The sequence below is a fragment of the Trachurus japonicus genome, chromosome 1, assembly GCF_045865225.1.
Source record: "Trachurus japonicus isolate A0001 chromosome 1, Traja_1.0".
NCBI classification, from domain to species: Eukaryota; Metazoa; Chordata; class Actinopteri; order Carangiformes; family Carangidae; genus Trachurus; species Trachurus japonicus.
Window position 1 is genome coordinate 24724733 of NC_140907.1, and position 21807 is coordinate 24746539.

A 21807-nucleotide genomic window follows, 5' to 3' on the forward strand; every position below is an offset into this window, starting at 1 on the left:
GGTGCAGGCCAGTTTAGCAGCAGGGTAAAGGAGGTTAAGGAGCTGTCCAAAGGCATTAGGGTCCACCCTCTGGAGATATTGCTTAGTAGTGAAACAACCGACTGAATCACCTACAAACTAACCACCACTTCTAAAAATAAAAGGTTTAGAGTGCCAGTGTCTATACGCTCTGAGTTTAATTTTACAGACTGAACAGTAGATATTTTTACACTGGCGCATATTTAAATCAGAATTTAATTAACAAAAGATCTGTCCTTTTCTTCACAAATGTGTCGTGAAATACTGACAATGCCAGAGCACCTGATCAAAATTTAACTATTATTTTCTAGTGAATGCTTCATGTCATTCAATTCACCTCCGATTCAAAACATTTGACAAGACCTTGTCATATCAACAAAGATCCAATGTGTAAGGCATCAGCTGCCCGATTGATGTTTTCTGCCCTCTGCATGCATATCCTTGGGGAAATACTGTAGACTCTCTCTCCCCACCTCTCTCTCTCTCTTTCTATCTCTCTCTCTCTCTCTCTCAAAGCTGGTTAAATCCCAAAAGGCACGCACAAGTATAAAACACTATGTCAAGTCATTTTGTATGTCTGAAATTAGAATATGGAGGGAGGAAAAAATACGGGGTTAAGATATGTCTGCACACCTTTTCCGGATCTTTTCATCCCAATTCAAATAAAATTCAAAACAGCAGGTAAATGGTAATATCACACAAGCAACCGGCGGTGCCTCCAGCAACATGCTCCATTAAAAGAGTTTGCCGCGCAAGGTGCTGCGGCTCTCTGCACAGACTGAAGTGTTTGCTCAGTGGGAATTGAACGGGAATTCTGAAAACACACTTTAATGCTGAAAATCTCACAACACCGTCTGCATACCTTTTCAACACAACACACAAAGTAACCCATTATGTGTCAGTCATGATGTTAAGGATATCGGTTGTTTGTATACATGTGTTGTATGACATCAAAGCACAATTACACGCTGAAAGTCAAACTCAATTTGTAAGCAGAGGAGGATCTTTAAGGTAAAGACCACATAACTCCTGTTGATTTTAACTGACACAGCTCAGAGAGTCAATTAGTGAGGAGCTCCACATCACAGGTGGGATACGTCCGTGTTATTCCAGCGATGACCCGGAGAGGTCACAGTGTGTGTGTTTGTGTGTCTGTTTCTGTTTGTGTGTACACACAATAGACCTCTGGTAGAGACAGGCCATCTCAGCCCCTCTTGGGAGGGAACCTTCAGTATAAAAGCACGCCATTCACAGGGGCCTCGGCAATTGTACGAGGGAGAAAGGGACCAATCCTTCCCCCCTTCACCACAACACACACACACACAGTGCGTACACTCACTCAAAACTCACTAGGTTTGATGGGGGAAATGGAAATAAGCGCCTCTGTGCCTGTGAATGCTATCATTTCATTCCTCTACTCTGAATGCTCCAGGGATCTCTGAGAAGGAGTAGGAGCAATAAGTTCACTTTGCTGAATTAATGCTGTAATTCTTTATCAGGAGAGCCTTGGCATTACCTTGAACCGGGCTGGTTTTATGCAAAATGGTTTCAAGCCTAGTTTTTTTAATGATGGTCCTAATTTGTTGGCTCACTTTAAATTATTAATCTCTTTTATATTCAAGTAGTTATTACATGTCATAACTGTGTATCTATGGGGTGAGATTTAATAGCATCTGCTGGACCTTAGGAAAAGAGCCAGTGTAGAAATGCTATTAAAAATTGATAATTAGCTAAATATTTGCCTTGGCACCTGCTTTGAGCCACCACACTAATTGGCATGGGAACAGCTGCAGTGGTCACTGAAGACACACAGAGAGGTTCGCACAGAAACTCACTGATGGAGCCGAACAAATCAATTAGAGAGGTGTGATATCCAGCCTGTTAACATCTGGATACTGTGTCATTTTTAAAGTTATCAGAAAATACTAGAAAAGACCTCCTCTCAATCAAATCAATGACAAAGACAGTAGCTGGGGAAAACTGTGATGTAGTGTTGGATCATGGGAGTTTTTTACTCACCCCCACTGCAGTCAGTTTCTCCCAGTTTGGATCCATTCAGTCTTTTAGGAGATTTTTTATGGAAGCTGAATTCCCGACAAAGGTTTCCTCCTCTTAAAAACAAAGAGTTATGTGCAACACCACTGAATAAAGCAGTTTGGCATTTAAAGTCAATGCTTCACTAAGGTATAGAATAACAGCATAAAAATAGCTTTACAATAAAAATCAATAATTTATCGATACACAATAGGATGTCTGAGAGGGACTAGGGGCTGAGGTGTCTAACATTTGCCTGACACTTATGTAACCTTAAGATCCAGTGACTTAAATCTGGCTAGTCTGGTAGAATATGTAGTTGAAAACAACCAAGGTGGAATAAACATATCTAGAAAATGTTGGTTAATTCTGTATAAAAGTAAATTATGAGCTGCTGACAGACATATAACTGTGTATGGGCTTTGACATCATTGGTAAAAAAAAAAATGCGGAAAAGTCACATATTACAGCTTCAATGTCTTTTAGTGCCGACAAAGTGTCATAAAAGCATGTGATCCTGGCTGGTATCCATACATGCTTAGACAGATACAGATTCTTTGATCAGAAAGATTCTGATTAAAATCATCGTTATTTTGACAATTTCAGATTACATATTTGGTTTGGCTAAAGTTCCTGTACAACTACTTGTCTTTTAAAGATTTAATATTTGATTTTCAGTCTTTTCATATTAATTCCTTTTTCTTTTCTTTGTTTTTTGGCCACGTTTGAATTTCAAATAAATATAAATATCTACCAGTCTGGATGAAATACTGTCCTCTTGTTTATTGTTGCTTCAGGGATAACAACATGCCAAAGGAGAGCTGGCAGTTCATGTAAATGTCATAAAAAAATTCTGTAGAGATGGTGACCATACACACAACAGAATAATGACAGAGTCAGCACCATCCATCCATCCATCCATCAGTCAGTCAGTCAGACATACCAGTGAACCATCTGCCAGCCTCCCCCATCCCTTGCTGAACCCCCACAGCCACCAGCCAGGAGAAGGCTCTCTCTCGGGGCCTGATGTGCTAATGTGAACCTTTGTGGTGCTGAGCTAAGTGGATGGCTAGGTGGTGGTTGAAGTGTGCCTGTAGCTTAGCTATTATATGGTGAATTGCTTAGATAAAGCAACAACAAAAAAAATCAGGCATTATTTTATCTTGTGTTGATGTAAGGATTTTGAGGTCAAATATAACTTCTATGTGTATCATTTTGGTCTGAAATGAAAATAAATCTATATATTTGATTTTTTTTTTTTTTGTGGAAAACCTTTTGGTTTAACATTTAAAGCAGATCTGAAGCCCCACAACAGTGCACTGCATGGCGTCCTCTGCAAAATTCAATTAGACATAATGTTGCACCGCAATCTATTCATTTGAGGCACCCAGTGAGGCAGCCAGTGGGAGTGTATTGATTGGAATGTGTCATGTGTGGAAGCGAGAGAGGGGTGGCCACAGTTTTTTGCTTAATGGACTGAAATAAAAGAGGCGGGAATGGGCTTTAATTAGGGAACAGTGGCAGGGGCATCTAGTTCCCCCACCCAGTAGTTATTCTACACCCTCTGCAGAACACACTCGCACACCCATGCGTTTTCACATGCAGATCCTCAAAACACACGCACAATTTCACTACCAGTGCATTCACACATACGCCAACAAACGTGCACACTTGCAGCCTACCACCCATGCACACTCACACAAATACACACACACAGACACACAGGAGGAGGGCAGAGGAGAATAGAGGGGGTGATGGAGGAAAGGATGAAAAAAAGAGAGAGGGAGTGCTGGGCTCCGGGGGTCTCAGCTGCTGCTAGGGTGCTGCCTGCTCCTCGCAATGAGTTGCAACTGTCAGTTTATTTTATCTCAGGCTTTTCATCATCGCACAGAGCCTGGTTGGAGGAAGCCACCTGAGAGTCTTAGGAATTTGTTGGCTACAAGTCATTAGCAAAGACTGCTGAGATGCGCCGGGGCCAGAGATGTGCGCAGGGTACTGCTGCAGACAAGTGTGTCCCCTTAACCCTTGGTAGGCTGATTGGCACAGCAGCTTTGCTTTGATGGCTGGATAATTACATGCAGCCTAGATGGCACAGGGCAGGTCATAGAAGCAGCAGCGTGAGTAAAGAAAGACATGATGTGAATGAAGGTGTAGAGAACATTAGAGTGAATGGATGAAATGAAAAAGACTTTTTATTTCTTCCCAGTTTGAAGCTATTATAAATCTACTGCTTTACACATTTATACTGCATTTAATTCTCTAACAGATAATATCTGTTTCACTTGGCCAGTTGGCCACACATGCACTTCACTGAAAAAAAGATAAGTAAGAGAGTAGTTAAAGGGGAATTCCGGTCATTTTCTAAGTAACGCTCTACAGCTGTATAGGTCCCCCAGTGCGACGCGAGGAAAACATGGATTTAGGAGGAAAAAAATGATTTTGGATGGGGAAAAAATGCATCAATATGAATATAATTTCTTTTTTCCCCATCCAAAATCATTTTTTCCTCCTAAATCCGTGTTTTCCTCATCTTTTTGTCTTTGTTGATATGGAAACAGTCCCAAGCTCAACAGTTGACTAGTAAGGTCTACCCAGGAAGCTAGAGTAAACAGAGGTACGTAATAAAAACACACGTTAACACTGCTCTCTCATATTAATGAAGTTTATGCACACTCCACTCCACTGGTGGATGTTGCAAAGCATGTGTAGTGATATTTTGAACATTATATAGAGGCCAAAGTCGCGGTTAGAAGAACTGCCCCCATTACTTTGCTGTTTAACTGTAGTGTAGCGCAGCTTGCAGGAGGAGAGCTACGTCCGGTCTGCACATATTTTTCTCCGATTTTTTCCTATGATCGCACTCGGGGACCTAGAGCTGTAGAGCATTACTTAGAAAATGACCGGAATTCTCCTTTAAGTATGTAGGCTAGAATGTCAGTGGATGAGTGGTTATATTGTGCGTTAAAGGATTATTGCAACCAGGACTTTCATTTCAGCCATTAGCTATATGAGTTAATATATTACTGTACTGGAAGAACAGCTGAGCGCTGGGAAAACAACAAAATTACCATAACAAAGTCAGATGGGGCAAGAAACAAACGTTGAGACGGGGCACGTTCAAAACAAACTAGTTTGTCCGACCATGTTTGAAGGCAGAAGTGTTTATAGCCGGTATCAAATGGCCACACTTGACGGAGGGGAATAAAGGCTGCTGTCATACCAAAGGGTAAGATGCAATATCTGTTCCCAGGTGGGTAACGACACAAATTTCCAACCGTCTCTCTTTGTACTCCTTTGTACACACAGAAAGGTGACAGGAGAAGTTAAAATCCTGCTTACTTTCTCACATCTGCAACACTCGCTCATGTGTGTGTGTGTGTGTGTGTGTGTGTTTTTTTAAGATTGTATGCAGCCACTATTGATGTCAGAAAGGTGTGAGAACTTTCGCTGACTAACTGTCTGTGTCATCTAACGCCGTTAGATGAGATAGACAGTAAACACAACAACAGTTTTGGCCATTTTATCCAAGCCACTGTGTGGGAGGTAAAACCCAAAATGAGTGTATGTAATAGTATCTTAACTACAACCAGAAACATACAAACAGCTACCTCAAGTGTGACAGATGAAAGCGTAACCAGGAAATTGCCCATGGGGAATAATTTTACTGTTTTCACTCCCAAATAAGATTGATTAAAACCTATATTATTGTCTGATGACTTGTTTCTGGTCTTGACAGACTTCTTTTCAGGAAACTACACAAATAAGACAAGCTGTAATACACTATAACCATCCTTTCATAAACAATATCAATAGGCAGCTATAGCTGGGCAGTAAAGAGCAGCACTAATGTGTCATGTGACTGCTGACTGCTTGGATGAGTTTGGGTCACTGAACATGTCATTTCCACTACAGTTATGTGCTGGTATTCTGCAGGTATAGTGACATATCTGTGTGACCACTTTTGTTCCCAGCTATCAGTGGACTTGTTTTGTATGTGTGTGTCTGAGTGTAATGTTTAAGATTCCTCTGCAGATTTACATTTTCTTATAAAAGAAAAAAAAAGAGAGGGGTACCAGCTCATCTCTGATGCCACAATGCCTTGGTCAAAGGGAGCAAAGTCTCTGTAGCTTCTTTTATGCTGACTTGAAAGAGTACATGTCCAAGTGGGAACACATTATTAAATATGGATTCTGTTTGGGTCCCTCTTCAGTTGCCTCCCTGCTCCTGCCAAACTCCCGACCAGTGTCGATGTTTCCATGTATGAATCCATGTAAGTGGATGTTTTTGTAATGTGAAGGCTCCAGAGTGGAGGGAGGCTTACCTTGGAAATGCTGTATGATTACCCAACAAACACAAACAGTGGTTGTAACCTTGACCACACAGAATAATTCTTTGGAATGGATGAAGGGTGAAGAGGAGTAAAATGTGAAATTCCAGCGGGTGTCTCTGTGTGTATCTAACCTTGTGAAAACACAGAGACGTGAGTTTGATAGAGTTATTACACGTCTGTGCTTCTACCATTTGTGAGGCTGAATTTATTATCAGGAGAGAGACAGGGCTAAGCTGGGATTCTGTTGGGACATTTCATCACCTCGGTGTCACGGGTCAGGCAATTGCAGCAGCAGCCACTGTTTGCTTTTCATTACTAAAATACAAACTTAACGGATGTCTTTTTTTGTTTTTCTTAACAGAACTGTGTTTACACTTCCGATGATTAGAGTGTTATTATTTCTACTGTGCCTCCGAAAATGTAATTTTAGAAGCTGAAAGAGTCTTTTGGCTTGGTGAGCCGGCTTTTGTTCCAACAATATGTTGCCAGTTTATTGTGGTTATAAGCATTCAGGAAAATAATTAGCCGAGCACATGTTGTGTATATTAAGTACAAGGCGCCTCTGTCTGCTCTCTGGAGACTTTTTCTTTTCTTAATGTACGGTAGTTCAAAGAAATAAGGCTGCTCTCTACGCTGTGTTGGATGATTGTATCATCACTTCAACATCAGTCAAAAAAAAGTGGTGTATTTCATCATTACGAAGCAATCCGTAAACACATCACATGTTGAGATCAACATCAGGCCTTCAGCACATTGTTTCTATTGTTAGCTCAGTGCACATGTTGCTTTACATTGTTAGAGCCAGGTGTCTGGCAGCTTTATCTTTTTTTGCTACATAAGGGCAGAGCGATCACTTTCAAGGTGTGTCCTATATCCATCAGGGGAGGGGAAATAAGACGCTGGTTATCACTGCTCGACCTCCCCTGACAACTGTCCAATTATGTATATCACACCCTGCCTACTGTTTGCACTAGAAGTAATCAATAAAGGATGTGGCTGAGTGCACATACATTTTGGTGAAACCAAATGCATGAAAACTTAATCATTCGCTCAGGGTGGCGGGGAATCAAATATCGGTAGGGAACAAGTAGGCAGTGGCTCCTTGCGAGGGGAGGGACTGATTAGTGATTGTAGCTCCCAAGTTTGATGGGGTGTGGGTGGGGAGGGTCTCTCTCCTGACGAGGCAAATGGAATGGGTGACAGGTGGAAACGGGGATGAAAAGGCAGTCCTCCGTTTCATGAATAAATGTAAACACAGCGCCATGCAATTACTGCGGCTGGTCATCTCTTTTAGGTTGCGGTGGGGGTAAACATGCGGCTACATCCCTGCAGGTCCAATCTAATGAAAACGCGCAGGTTACTGGGGCGTTTAATTGTATATACGGTAAAGCTAAGAGTGAGGACTGTAGCGGCTTGTTGCGGATGAAAGCCTAACCCTACAACTGGAAAATTTGATTCAGTTTAAACATAGCGTTTCGTTTATTGATCCGCCGTGGAAGGTGAGATCATCACACCAACACGACCTGAGCAGATGGATTCATTTGAACATGTCATGAGAACACATGGGTCTTGTTGCTCCAGAGAATAACTTGTTACACAGGGATGGCGGCCCAAATGTCATTTTAAATGGCAGTGATCACATACTTTGGTTTCACATTTTTCTAAGAAGTTTGGTATCTGGGATTCTGTATTTTGTCATAACAGACAAGCTCAATAAATTATGACTTATTCTGTTACATAAGTAATACATAAATGTTCTCACAGTATTGACACCCGACTCTACAAGTCAATTAAAATGTGTTGTTTTTTAATCAATTATAAAAGAGTTATTAAATGTATTCCCTATTCAAAAAGCAATCATACAGACAAGTGTTAATCTTTATCCTATTTCAAAGATATCTTATGTAATCTTCTGCATGCATATGCATATCTATTTGGTATTACCACTCATCCACCACTGAAGAGGCAGGTCAAAGCATAGCACAGTTATATCTTTTCTATTACCAAGGTTAATCAATAATTCATGGGTCACAATAGCAGGCGGTGCGAGTCGGGGGGAGGGACACCCTGAGATCCTCTCCCCAAGTAGGATCCCCTCAAAAACAGGAAGGAGAAATCAGAGCCTAAAAACCACTCTGTGCTTGATGAAAAAAAAAAAATTAAAACATCACAAGTCCAGCCTCACACTCACCCACAGTTCTGGCAAAAGGTGAAACCACATCCACAGTCATCATCACTGACACTACAGCCCCTGCTCAGGCATTCCTCAGTGAGGCGATAACCTTTTCTTTCCCCTCTTTCCCTTGCGCTGGTCTCTAAGTAGTACTCACACCATCACTTAGAGCATTAATCAAAAAGCATGTGCCTAATGGCTCCTGACAGGCAGCGCCCATAATGGGCTGCAGTCCAAGCCTGCATCTTCCTCACGCATCTGGTAACACTAACAGCAGCAGCCCGAGTACAGCCGCCTGCCTGGCCACCACTAGATTGTTAATGACAGTGGGTGATGCGGTCTCACCCGCCATAAAACACTTAGGGCCCCGAGATGCTACCACATCATGCATGAAGAAAGCTTTTTGATAGTATGCTAATCTCAGCCATTACTGTGGGATGATTTACAATCACTTAAACAGCACATGAGCTGGCTATAGAGACACAGGCAGGCTGGCTGGGATAATAAAGACACTGGCGTGTGTTGATCATTAGCGAGCTCTCCCTCTCTCTCTCCCTCTCTCTCTCTCTCTCTCTCTTGCGCTCACTCCCTCCCTTTGTGTGTGTGTGTGTTTGTGTATGTGGAAGCATGTACTCTCGATGCACTGGCATTTGGCTTAATTAGTGAGCGATTTTAACATGAAAGAGACAAAAGACAAAAAGGGAGAGAGCGTGTTGGGCTTTTCTAGTGGTGCAGCGTGTACCAGCGCTACCTGTACATGTATGTGTTTGATTACAGGTGTTACACTAAAACAGAACAGTATGTACGTTGAAAAGTAATATTCAAATACATTATTTGTAATTAGTGATGACACAATACAGTCTGATTCAAAGGCCATTACTTAAAATTTGATTGAGCAGTGATTAAATAATAATTTAATAATAAGGTTTCAACATGATTTGCACTACTTTTTTTCCCAATTCTTAAAGTTCACTGTGTTAGAAAATAAGCTATTTCAATAAACATGACAACATGCCCACCTGACCTGCAGTTTACAGTGTGATGTCTTGTTTTACCAGTGTTTTGCTGTGTTTGACAATTTATGTTACCAGGCGACATGCCATTCAGCAACCTGCTGCCACTGCGTAACACCTAGTTTTTCGATTTCTTTTTCTACATGTAAAGCTAGGAAATTGCATCAATATTTCATAGAAGGCAGCATTTTCTTCTGCACAGATTCAATGGGCAAGGAGATAAACAGTGGGGTATTAATAATGCAGTGTGGTGACACTGACCTTATTTTGTGCCTTTCAACCTGCACTGATATTTTGATGCACAGTGCCCCGCTACTCTCTAGCACACAGGAGGTTTTCACGCTCTTTGTTCAAAGCCTGGTTAAAAAAAAAAAAAAAAAGACACTTCCTGTTTGACAGAGGTTACATCACTGCCTAAACCACCTAAAGACATTAACGAAAATGCTGAGGCCATGTGCTGTGTTTGGATACACTCTGGAAATACATATCTTCATTTTCACAGAAACAATGTGAATGCTAAGTGTCGGTTTGACAACTAGTGTTGACAGCTGAGCAGATGCCTTGAAGGTGAACTGTGAGAGGCTTTGACAGGGGACTAAAAAGGCAGCGCACACTGGATCTTCCCCACACTGCAGTAGCCAAGCAGCCAAGAAAAGCATGTTAGTTTAAGTTCAGGTCACCTGTATGAATAAAAAAAGTCGAAGAATATATTTAGAAAAAGAACTGCTGTGGTACATGAGGAAATTCATGTTTTGTATATAACATCATACAAATTTGAATAAAATTGCCAGTTTGGAAGAAAAAAACTGTGGGGAAAAAACCCTAAGCTTTAACAACCTATATGAGCCACAAATTTTATATTAAGAATATATCAAATATCAAATATTCATCATTGTCCTTTATCAGCTTCCTGCAGAATAGCATTGTGATGATCATACTGATGTAAACTTACAGTATACTCACTTAATGCATTAGTCACTGAAGGTTTCTGGACAGTTTCCTATTAAATGGTAAAAATAGATAAAATTATGATTTAGCCTTTGACAAACAATGATTTATAAAAACACCAATTTCGAGGGACAAAACTCAGACCAGATCAACTCGTATAGATCGTCTTAATAATCAACCATGTTTCCCAATTCCGGGCATGTGTTCACTGATGAGAGACAGACTGCTTCATCTGTAAGATCATATTTCTCTTTAAACCACTACTGACATATCTGTGTTTGATATCTCCATTACATTTTAACTACCACTCCCATGTTTAAAGGATATAAATATATCCAAAACTAAAAGCCTCAACTACACTTTAAAAAACAGACAGATGATCCTGTTGTCCGACATCAAACATTACAGTACAATAAAAGACAGTGACAGGTAGTGTTGAAGCGTAATAAATGGCATTAGGAGTGGTATAGTAAATCTAAAAGTGTAAGAACAATTTTGTGGAATCTTTTTTAACTCCAGAGTTACCTGGCTCACCCATTTCCGTGAATAATTTACATAGCATGTCAGTGTTACATTATTTAGGCGGATGATATCCTATTAAAATCTATAAATCATGTGTTAAACATTTAATTTGGTGTGTTTCAAAAACAAATAGTTAAAAAGTTTTCATATCCCTATGATCATTGTGACTGTGTCTGTAACAATGTGTGCTCTAAATCGTTAATGGTCAATCAGTGGTCATTTCTCTAAACAGGGTGGAAAAAGTTGTCAGAGTAGAAAGTTCCTTCACTGACTGTGTGTGTGAATGTGTGGCCTCGGGTTCATACATTTACAAAGGTGACAAACAGTGACTAAGCCCCATCTGCCAGGAGCTTTTACCATGAGTGTTATAACAACCAGTAATAAGTGTAAATAATAAATGGCCCATATCTTACCATGAGGGGGCCTCGGCAGCACTGCTAAACTATTTAAGGTGCCTTGTTGATGGGAGTTATTTTTTGCTGTGGGGTTGTAGAAATTCTCTGGCTTCCCAGTAGAGTTTTGGCCTGACAATAAACAACAGTTTAATACTTTATCTAATCCCTGCCAGGAGGTGAGTCCAACAGCAAGCTCTTGCAGATGTTCACATCCAATAATCTATCCATAATTGATGAAACAGGGAGGTCAGATGTAATGGCTGCTGCCATTCCAGCAACAAATAAATGGTTATTGACAAAACAAGCCAGTGTGGCACTGAGTGGGCTGTGAGATGACAGGCACGGAGCGGAGTGGAAGAGGAGAGGCGTGGAAGACGACGCAGGATGCAGGAGAGAGGAGAGAGGAGAGAGGAGAGAGGAGGCTGAACTCTCTGGACCACTGCTCCTCAGATGGGCCAGCAGGGGCCAGACAGGGCCCACAGCGCACAGACCATCCCCTTGGTGGAAAGTGGCGGACACACCCGCGAGGAGCCGTCAGGAGAGCGTAAACATGAGGAGAATGAGAGTGAAAAGGAGGGAGGAACGAGGAGGGGGAGGTGGGGGGGGGGGGGCGGCGAGCGGCATGGCGAGGTGAGTACAACTGCATGGAGTGTGCAGTGGGCCAGCTGTCCGCTCTTCTTTCATCTCTGGGCTTTATGTCAGATACAATCTACCTGGCTGTCAAGCCTCGGCAACCATCTCACAGCCCTCTCTCTCTCCCTCTTCCTCCCTCTCACTTTCTATAACTAACTGCCCCCCCCCCCTCCCCTTTCTCTCTCTCCACCTCTCCCTCTCTCTCTCCCCAGCTCTCTGGTGGCTGTGCAGAGGCGTCCACCTCTGTGTCCTCTGATTCTTCCTGCTAAATCTCTGAATGGTCTGCAGCATGCTTTATTCTCTAACTTCAAAGTCACTGCCTTTTCAAACCATCAACCAAGTGGATTTCTCACCACATGTCATCACAGTGCAACTAAAACTGATCACCATTAGTATCACATCTGCACTGTTGTAATATTGCCATATATCTTTCATGAAAAAATCACCATTTCAAAATTTTATATGTTGTGTATTTTCAAATGTTGCATCCAAATATGGATAGCAGGGAGGGGGGGGGGGGCTTCAGTTCAGTCCTGATATGACAGAAGATTTTTTTTAAATCAGTTATGCATGACCTAAGTTTAAGCTCTTCATATTAAATCATACTAATAATATTCTAATCTGAGCATAAACTGAATATACTTGGAAAACATGGTGGTAATTAATGATGGACATGGTGCAGTGAAAAACAGTCCTCGTGTCACACTGTGGCTTCTCGCTGCCACTTAACTGGAGTTAACTCACTAAACAAAACTGCACTTCTGTTAAGCCTCATTAACTCTTACATGGTAAATGGCTCTGCCTTGCACAACAGCACACACGATGAGGGAGAGGCTTCGAAGAATTACCGAGAAAGCAGAGGATAACATGCTTTTTAGTGCTGGGGAGAAAAAAAAAGGGCCATTTTTAACTCCAGCAGAAGGCTAGTGACTCTCCCTCGTAGAGTTCCCTTCTCCACCGCTTAATTACTGCGTGCGATCATGAATATTTCAGACATATGCTTTCCCACTTTGTCATTGGAGTTCAGAACTAAGAGAAACAAGTTCATATGCATATTAATAGGGGGTTTGTGAGAGGAGGGGGACAGGAGGACTAAGGGTTGCCAGTGTGCTGGTGACAGCAGGAGGAAATGGCACTCATTCCCCAGCAGCTGCTCTTTTTAGATCCCCCTCAGAGGGAACTGCCCGAGGAGGGCCTCCGCCACAAAGGGGATAAAGGAGATGAGGGCTCTTGATGGAAAACAGGCAAACAACCACTGGGACCTCTTCCTACCCCCCTTCAGACACTAATGCGAGTGCGCACTCGCACACACAGAAACCCTTGGCCCACACTTAGCCGACCCCCAGGAGTTGTCAGGACCTCTTTAGCATTTTCCGCGGCGGCTGCTAAACTGTGCATTAGCACCAGGCTAACGGGACCGCTCTAATGACAGACTGAGACTGAGGAGATATTTTTTCCGAGCTATGTATAATGACAAATGGGATGCAGTCCGGAGGGAGGGGGGGAATGAGCTGAGGCCCTGGAAGCATCTGAGGCCCCTATCGGTTGAGGAGGGCTGTACTATTAAAATGACAATATAAATGTAAATCCTGAGTAATAATTCTTAAAAATGGTTGACGCGACCCTCCCCTGGATCACGTGTGTCACTGCACTAACGTGGTCTAGGGGCAGCATTAAATATTGTCTAATTGAATTTATGGACCTTTAAAATACCACTTAGCAGCCAGTAGAGCATAATGATATGCTTTATTTAACATATCTAAACAAAGACGATTACGGCATTGTGCAGGTTTAATGGTGCACAAAGTGTTCTCCTTCCACTTGATAAAGAGGTCTATTTGCTCATGAGAATGTCTTGTTACAAAACCCTCTGCAAATAAAAACCCCCTGTTCAGAATTATCCGTGCATAGTAAACAGAACACCTTCCCACAACACGCTAATGAGAATACAAAATAAAAGGCTATTTAACATACTTACACATACAATGCAACCACAAATGCAACTTTTTTTTTAATGACCAGTGTTGAAAAAAAAAGAAAGTTGACAGTCTTTGCAATTAGGGCAGCACTTGATTAATTTGAACTCTGTCAAGGAGGTATCAGGAACTTTCAATGGCAAGTTCAAAGGGAGCACTAATTAGTTTGACCTTTCCTGTCATAATTAGCACGCCCATTCAACCTCCACAATGCACCCGCAAGAAACAAAAGGAAACGCTCAAGCTGTGATTTTTGGATGGAAAACATTCTTTTAATTGATGTTTTCAAACAATACATGACATTGTGTTTTGTCCCACATGCCCCTCATTTGCACAATTCTTAACACGGACACAGATCTAAAATACAGACGCAGAAGTACTTGAGTTGAGCGAATGTCTTAAAAATGTAAGACAGGAGCACAAAGACGAGAAAATGCAGGGTAAGGCAATCAGAGCACTGGCAGCTATATCACTTCTTCTTACATGTCAGAGGTACTAAATGTGATTTATAGTGGGAGTTCATGCTGGGCACTCTAAAAGGGGAAAGAATTGAGAGGCATTCAAGAGTGCAAGGGGGAGGGCTTAATATTACTATCTAAACAAATGCTTTTTGCTTCTTCTCTTTTTGTTGCTTTTTCTGAAAGGCAGAAAAATAAATTCACCACAGCCAGAGACAAGAAAAAGCCCATAAACACACACACAGATAACACAGCCATCACTAATACATTCTGCTTGGATACAAATGTGTGTTAAGTAATCTAACCAGTCCAAAGCCCATTACTTAGGGTACTCAAAGTACTATTAACCATTTATCTGCAGCCGGGGCAAGCCAATGACAGCCTATGGACAGGATTAGAGTACAAGACTAATGCTTATATCTCAAGACACATCAGAATGACTGCCACAGCTACAATAAACCCTTGTGATCTGGTTCTGATCTTGTTCCACTTCCCCATCAGTCGTCATCACAGCCCCTATAATTCCCTTTCTTAGTGCCAAGATTTTTCTGTCTTTTTTTCCCCTTAGATAGAAGACACAAAGAGAACAGGACGGAGAGGGGTGGCTTTTGTTTTGGTACCTCTGTGTCTTCCCCCACTCTTTCTCTTCCCTTCCCTCTGTGGGGCTCTGGTGTGATTATTACACTTTCAGTGGAGGATTTAACCACGGGCCAGTTGGGCCATCGCCTCGGGGAGGCCCCCATTTCAATGCGTGTGTGCTACTTTTTCCCCCAGTTTATTGCCTTGCCTTTTATTCTGCCAGGCAGTCCCACTGACATCAGGGGGCTCTTAGAATAACTTGCCCGAGGCAATCAGATCCCTGAACCTTAAATCAGCCACCGTATACTAGTATAGATTCCAGATCTGAAAATGAGCTGCTGCTAATAGATGAAGATAACTCATAACATTGAGGATGAAAGGATTTTTTTTATCGTTTTAATATTTGTCTCTCGACCACGCAAGTGCTCATGTGCTTACCTTTAACAACCTTTAGCTAAGATGATAAAACATATTTGGATTAAAAAAAAATTGGACTGGAGCACTTTTATACTATATCTGATTGACGTTGTAACTTGCTGTTTTATACAAGCTGCTTTTAGAATAAGTGACATTAGATACCACCGTGTTGTCATAGTTATTAGGACTCCATACAATCTCCCCATGTTCTCATCTTCTGTTGCCCACTATCTAATATATTTTTAAGGTGCAAATCATGAAGCGAAAAACCCAGCGCGGTTTGAATAACAGCTAAAATTGATCGGTGACAGACCAATTAGCACACTGAAAAAGTATATGAAAGTTTAGCCATAATTAGCTGTTGATAAAGTCAACAGGGACCCTATTCTGTATTGATGCTCTTGGCCTCTCTCTCCTCTGGTCAGCATGGACTACGTGCAGATCAATGTAACAAGTCAAGTGCAGGTCAACCTTATGTGGAAAATTCAGGCTATCTATGATGAAATGAAAGAGGATCAATAATCTTTTGTGGTGTGTGAATAAACAGCACTTATATCCAGCATTGTCAAGCTGATGAGAAATGAATAATAATAATGCAGCACTGGTATACGACCTTCAAGTTCTGAATAATGCAACCCCTGGCTCTACCAGAGCCTCTTTTCAGTGCAGTAACAAAAACCTTTATGAAGTTGAGGGGCTATAAAAATGAAATTCTTTATGTCATATACTCACAATTTTATGGCCCAAATTTTTGTGCAAAAAGGTGCAGAGGTGTCTTACGTTAGAGCAGCAGTTGTTTCTAACCTTTACGTCTTTTACCACCTTCATACACGCCGTACGAAGCAATGTAAATACTTGCACTCTCTTGTCGGAGGCAGGATGTGTTAATTAGCTGTGAGTAACCACAATGGTACCATAATTCACTTTAATAAAATACAAAAGACCCCCTCGTGATGTCTCTCAAGGTTTCATGAGATCATGTTGGAAACCACTGTATTAAAAAAGTAACATACCAGCAATCCATGAGGGATGGCGGCAGGTTTATGGGAGGGGAAGCGGCCACATTCTCATCCTCGCTCATCCAAGACTGCAGCTATAAGCCCATCTGAAACAGACACAAGTGATCAGACAGTCTGAGAGTTTTCCTCTAATTAAACACATTTGTTTTTCTGATTTTTCTTTTTTCTGAGAACAGGTAGACACATAAATCAATCAAGTAAAAAAAAAAAACATCTTGGAGAAAATGCAAACCAAGACATAATTAATTCAAGCTACTGAGTAAACACTTAATAATTTCCTAATGTAGGACTGTCAGAGGACCTGATTTGTTGCAGGCAGGTATTTACATAATTAAGACATACCACAATTCCTGCCTTGCACTGTGTGCACGCCTGCATGTGCATGTGCATGTGCTTCAGTGTGTATGAATGACAGGTCGAAGAGCTCATGTAGTGGGTAAATATTGCAGAAGGCCAGAGTCTCAGGAGTGAGCACTGTGGATCTGTGATCTCTGATCTGTGCGGGAACTCAGCAGGACACGACTGACACTCACCGGCTCCACTACCATATCAACCGTAGACATAAACTCACATTTGCTGGTCTCCCCCGTCTCCTGCTACAAGAGCTTTAGCATGTCTAAAACTGATGGCTCACCCCTCCTAGCGGAGCTGGTATCAGGAGTCAGAGCTCTAATGAGAAGTAATTGTGCCCTTGCTTAACCCTGGCACCCAGCGAGGGATAGAGGTCAGCAGAACAGCTGGATCTTACAGATTGTTAAAAACAAATATGATTGCTTGGGGTTTTATTTGTAGATCAGGTCCAACGTGGAATATACTGTAAGGCATTGCTGATTTCTCACAAGGCTTTAAAGGGGGGATCTCCACAGGAAAAGTCAGGGCTTTAAACGTCTAATTGCTGCTGGAACCAAGCAGATGAAGCCATGTGTGAAAAGGAATGCATAGTTATGGCTTGAAAACAAGAAAAGTGCCTTCAACTGAAAAGAGCAAACATTGAATCATTGTTAAAACGATGTTAAGTTAAATTCATTAATATTGAAGCTCCAGCTTTGTTGAGACGGTTTTAAGTCAGATCGCATCAACCTTTAAGATCTGAGTTTAAGATTTTATATGCAGTTTATGCAAGCAAAATGGGCCAGCGCCACATCGAGTTCTCGCCTCACTCTTTATTGAAAGCTTTCTTAAAAACGACTGATAAAAGCCAAGGGCATCTTTAAGAATTGACACACTCTTTAAAACATACATCTCATGAAAAAGACTTAAAGAGGGCCAGTTGCAAATTTAATATAACTTGGGGGATGCAGCAGTGAAATACCATCAGTGTGCAAGCAGCGGCTGTTCACAAAGTAACTGCCTGGGTCTGAGAGAATACTACGCTCACATCACATCTAAAAGCCAAACACACTGGCAGACAAAGGCGAGGCAGGCAAGGCTGATGAAGAGTGAGGAGAAAAGGCAGGCTCAATTGAGCTGGAGAGCTATACCCCTATTTCACCTTTTTGCATCACTTGCTTTTGTACTATATGTCCATGCAGACAAGAGCCTTTTATGGCATGAAAGTAAGGGTTTGATGAGTTCATCTAAGTAAATAAGCAAAAAAGTGAAAGGGAAAAAAAAAGTTTCATGACATGTCTGATTCCTCCGACACCCTCTACAACCCAAAAAACAAAGAAACCTGGACAAAAGAACTCTCAGTATTCAGAACAATACAAGTCAAGGGCTCCCAACGCATGAGAAACTTAAGTGTAATTCTGTTCACTCCTATTTTGATGCACTTTTTTTTTTTTACACCCCATAAATATTTAATGAAATGGGTCCAAACCAAAGCTATATAACACTCCCGCATAACTTATGCTCACACCCATGAGCCATCAACATTAGGGGCATGATTGAGTGCATTCAAATGAATTCAAACTGCACATTGATTACTTGATGGAATAAATGGGTCCTTCCCACCACATTCCTACCATCATTCTTCAGCGCTGCTCAAATGCAATAGATTCTGGAGAAAGCAGAATTTGCACGACAGAGAGGAGCAAAAAAAAAAAAAAGAAGAGGGACAGACAACCCTGGTATAGGTTCGTTTTGATTTCCCATATATTTCAAAATGATGTGTATATTTGATCTCTGTGGGAAGTTAATTAGGTTCATAGATTGCTCCAGGTATTCTTCAGGTAATTCAGTGTGTCATGATCCCCAGAAAAAAAAAACCCTGAGACCTCACTTGGCTCCAAACACACTGCTGCATTATTGGGAGTAGCTAATTATTTTCACTGTGTCAGGGGTGTGCATTTTTGCCCGGTAGTAACACAGTGAAAAGGAATAATAATTGGAAAACCTAATGAGATGAGGCTAGCAGACACAAAGAACCTAGCCTACATTGTAAAAAGTTAATGCAATTTACAGAAGTTGCTGTGATCCTCTGAGGCTGACGTTCAGACCTCAACCTCATAAGAACCTTTTCTCCTTCTTTAAAATCATCATCATTAGCTGCCATTGGCCAGTAACAAATAACTAATGCTTTTTATTTTCCAACGGTGCCCTTTCCATTTTAACATCCACACTGTCAATCAGGACTATAAAGGCGTGCAATTTCAGGACAAACAGTGTCATTGACATTGCATTGCAATTAATGGAGGGTTGCAAAAACCCAAGGCTTTCTGCAGCAGCTCTGCTCTCAAAAACTGAGGTAGTAGCTCCGGGATGAGCCTTAGGCGACTCCCAGCTGTCAAAGTTGGGAGGATACACAATGAGGCCACTCATTTTCCGCTGAACAAGTTGTTCAGCTCAGAGCAGGTACAGGACCTGCAGGGTGGTTTGCATATTGGCACTGTGAAGGTTGAGAGAAGCAGAACTTCTCATTAAAACCTTCAGATATCATTAGTTCCTCAATCAACACTTTGCACCGCAGCCGCTTCCTTCCCATCCCCTCTGCAGCTTTTCCTCTGTGGAGCAGCTGTCTTAAGAATAGCAAAACCCAACATAAACATGAATAAATAAATTTCCCATCTAATCAGTCAGTTGAGGAGATTCATTCACACTCCCACCTTTCAAATATATTTTATTTAAACAAAAGGACATCAATCCTTGAATCATAAATAAAGGGGCCGTTCCATGCCAATTGTTTTAAAATGTTAAGCTATAACTAAAACCTCATAATGAAGCTGATCCGCAGAGACCAAGGTCAAAAGTAAAAATCATTTTGGTAATCCGATGTACAACAGTTCCCTCACACGGTGGCATAATTAACTTGAATATATTAATTCTTTAGTACATTGCTTATTGAATTATACATCCTCAATTTGCCTTCGACAATACAGTATATTGAACAATGGTGGTGAATAAGGAGTAGCTGATAAGACCTGTTGGCATATCTGGAGCCCCTGAGCATGAATTATTATCTGTGTCTCACTGAAGGACATTCTGTTGTGTTCAGGGAAATCACGAGCCCCTCCAGAATAGGCCTATTTGTCTAAGTAAGCTGTAATTGCTTTCTCAGGACATGTGGAAAAGTTTTAATATTTTAGTCAAACCAGAGTATATACACTGAGGCTGCAGGAGAGGGAACGACTCCCAAAGAGAAGGATGTGGCTCTCACATGGCTCACCACCATATGATAATAGATTAATTGATGGGCAGCAGCACAAAAAATCTACTATCAAATGACAATCTGTGACCATTATTGTGGGTGGTCTGGTTAAAATGTTACTGTTAAAGACCAACAAATCATTCAATTTGTCTAGAATTGTGACCAAGATGTGTCAAACGCATCTAAAGCTGAAAGCTGAACTCGTCAATGCCCTGCGGTATAGACACAATATGTAATTGTGCATCCTTTCCAAAACAAAACAAACATCGCTTATTTTTCTATCAAACTTAATTATCAATTCTACTAAAACTTTAAAGATGAACACAATTTCATATTCTATAATTCATGCCAGTAATGTTAATGTATGAATTCTCTTAATTGCATATGCTTGTAAACCTATGGGTACTGAATACTTGATGAATATTGGCTAAATACAAACCATGATTTTTCCAAGTGTGAGTGGGTGCTGGATAAATATTATGCTACGCAAGTGGACAATATAAAAATTTCAACAGTGTGTTTGTGTTTAGCTGTGTTCTTGGGTCTTCCCATACCTTGGGTCTTTCCTGACAAGATATAAAATACTTTCGTTTTCCACTAAGTGTCCTGCATTTAACCCATAATCTTTAATGTTTGAGTGCTAGCTGAGCACCAGTTTGACAAAGGCAGCGACACTGTAAAACTTTCCCATTGTCTTGTCAGTCATGCCTGAAGAACTCACATTCACATCTCTTATTCTCAGTTTTTGATCCACAAAAAAATGGCAAAGATTCTTTTATATTCAAATGAGAACATTAACATTAGACATTCGGCATCACAAAGTCCCTCTCTGTTAGCATCTCATTTGAATATCTCATATCTTCAAGACACAGCTCAGTTAGAGTCATCTGGGCTTTTGTCCCCAGCACGGGACACCACAGGCAAGTCAGAGAGGTGTCACACATCCAGCCTAGTAATTTGTCATGAAAGAACCCTTTCCTGGGATGAAGGTAACGAGCTGTCAAGGTTATAATGGCTAGCATAAACATAGCTAATTAACTAGAAACCAGGTGAGGCTGGGTAAGGCCACACTGCTGAGAGAATCCATAATTAGCTAATATGTTACATACACCACTCAGAATATATTGTCAAGAAGGCAAAACAATTATGTTGGTGTGAATATCAACAAGGAGAGACTGATAAGGAGTCTCTCAGTGGCACCTGTAACAACCTCAAAGAGAGCATGCATTATAAATACAAAAGCCAAGCCATTCTCTATTAGAGATGAAGACCAAAAGGCACTCAGACAATAACATGTCTCTTAAAGTGCACACCAACTCCCTCAGACGTCTCAAAAATGCCAAACAAAATGAAAATGACATGCTCCGGCTCAGAAACTTGACGCTGAGTGAAAACTTTCAACAATGCTTTTCTCAGAGGACTGACTTGCCTCTTTTTAGACGCTGACAGTAGATTGCAGCCAATGCTCTTCACTGGGAGGAGAATAGGCTTTTATTGTCAGACTTCTAATATCATTTTGATATTGTAATTAGTGAATGAAAATATAGATCCAGCATCGCTGTAGTTGTGAATTTAGCCTGAGCCAAACAAGTTCAGGCAGTAACATTCAGGTTATATTTGAAAATTGTAAATGATTTAGGCAGATGTAAACTGAGACAGTCTGAGTACCTCTATGTATAGCATGTCTGGTAGTTTCAAACACTGTA

The 21807-nt window shown here is 41.2% G+C and overlaps 1 long non-coding RNA gene across 1 annotated transcript in view; it reads right to left on the reverse strand.

Annotated features, from left to right (window-relative positions):
• The window catches only part of LOC146991973 (uncharacterized), an 85770-nt gene that overhangs the window by 40110 nt on the left and 23853 nt on the right, over positions 1 to 21807 (reverse strand). The window contains exon 3 of the long non-coding RNA XR_015037150.1: positions 9830 to 9925. This is a non-coding gene — a long non-coding RNA (uncharacterized LOC146991973). The remainder of the gene's footprint in view (positions 1 to 9829; positions 9926 to 21807) is intronic.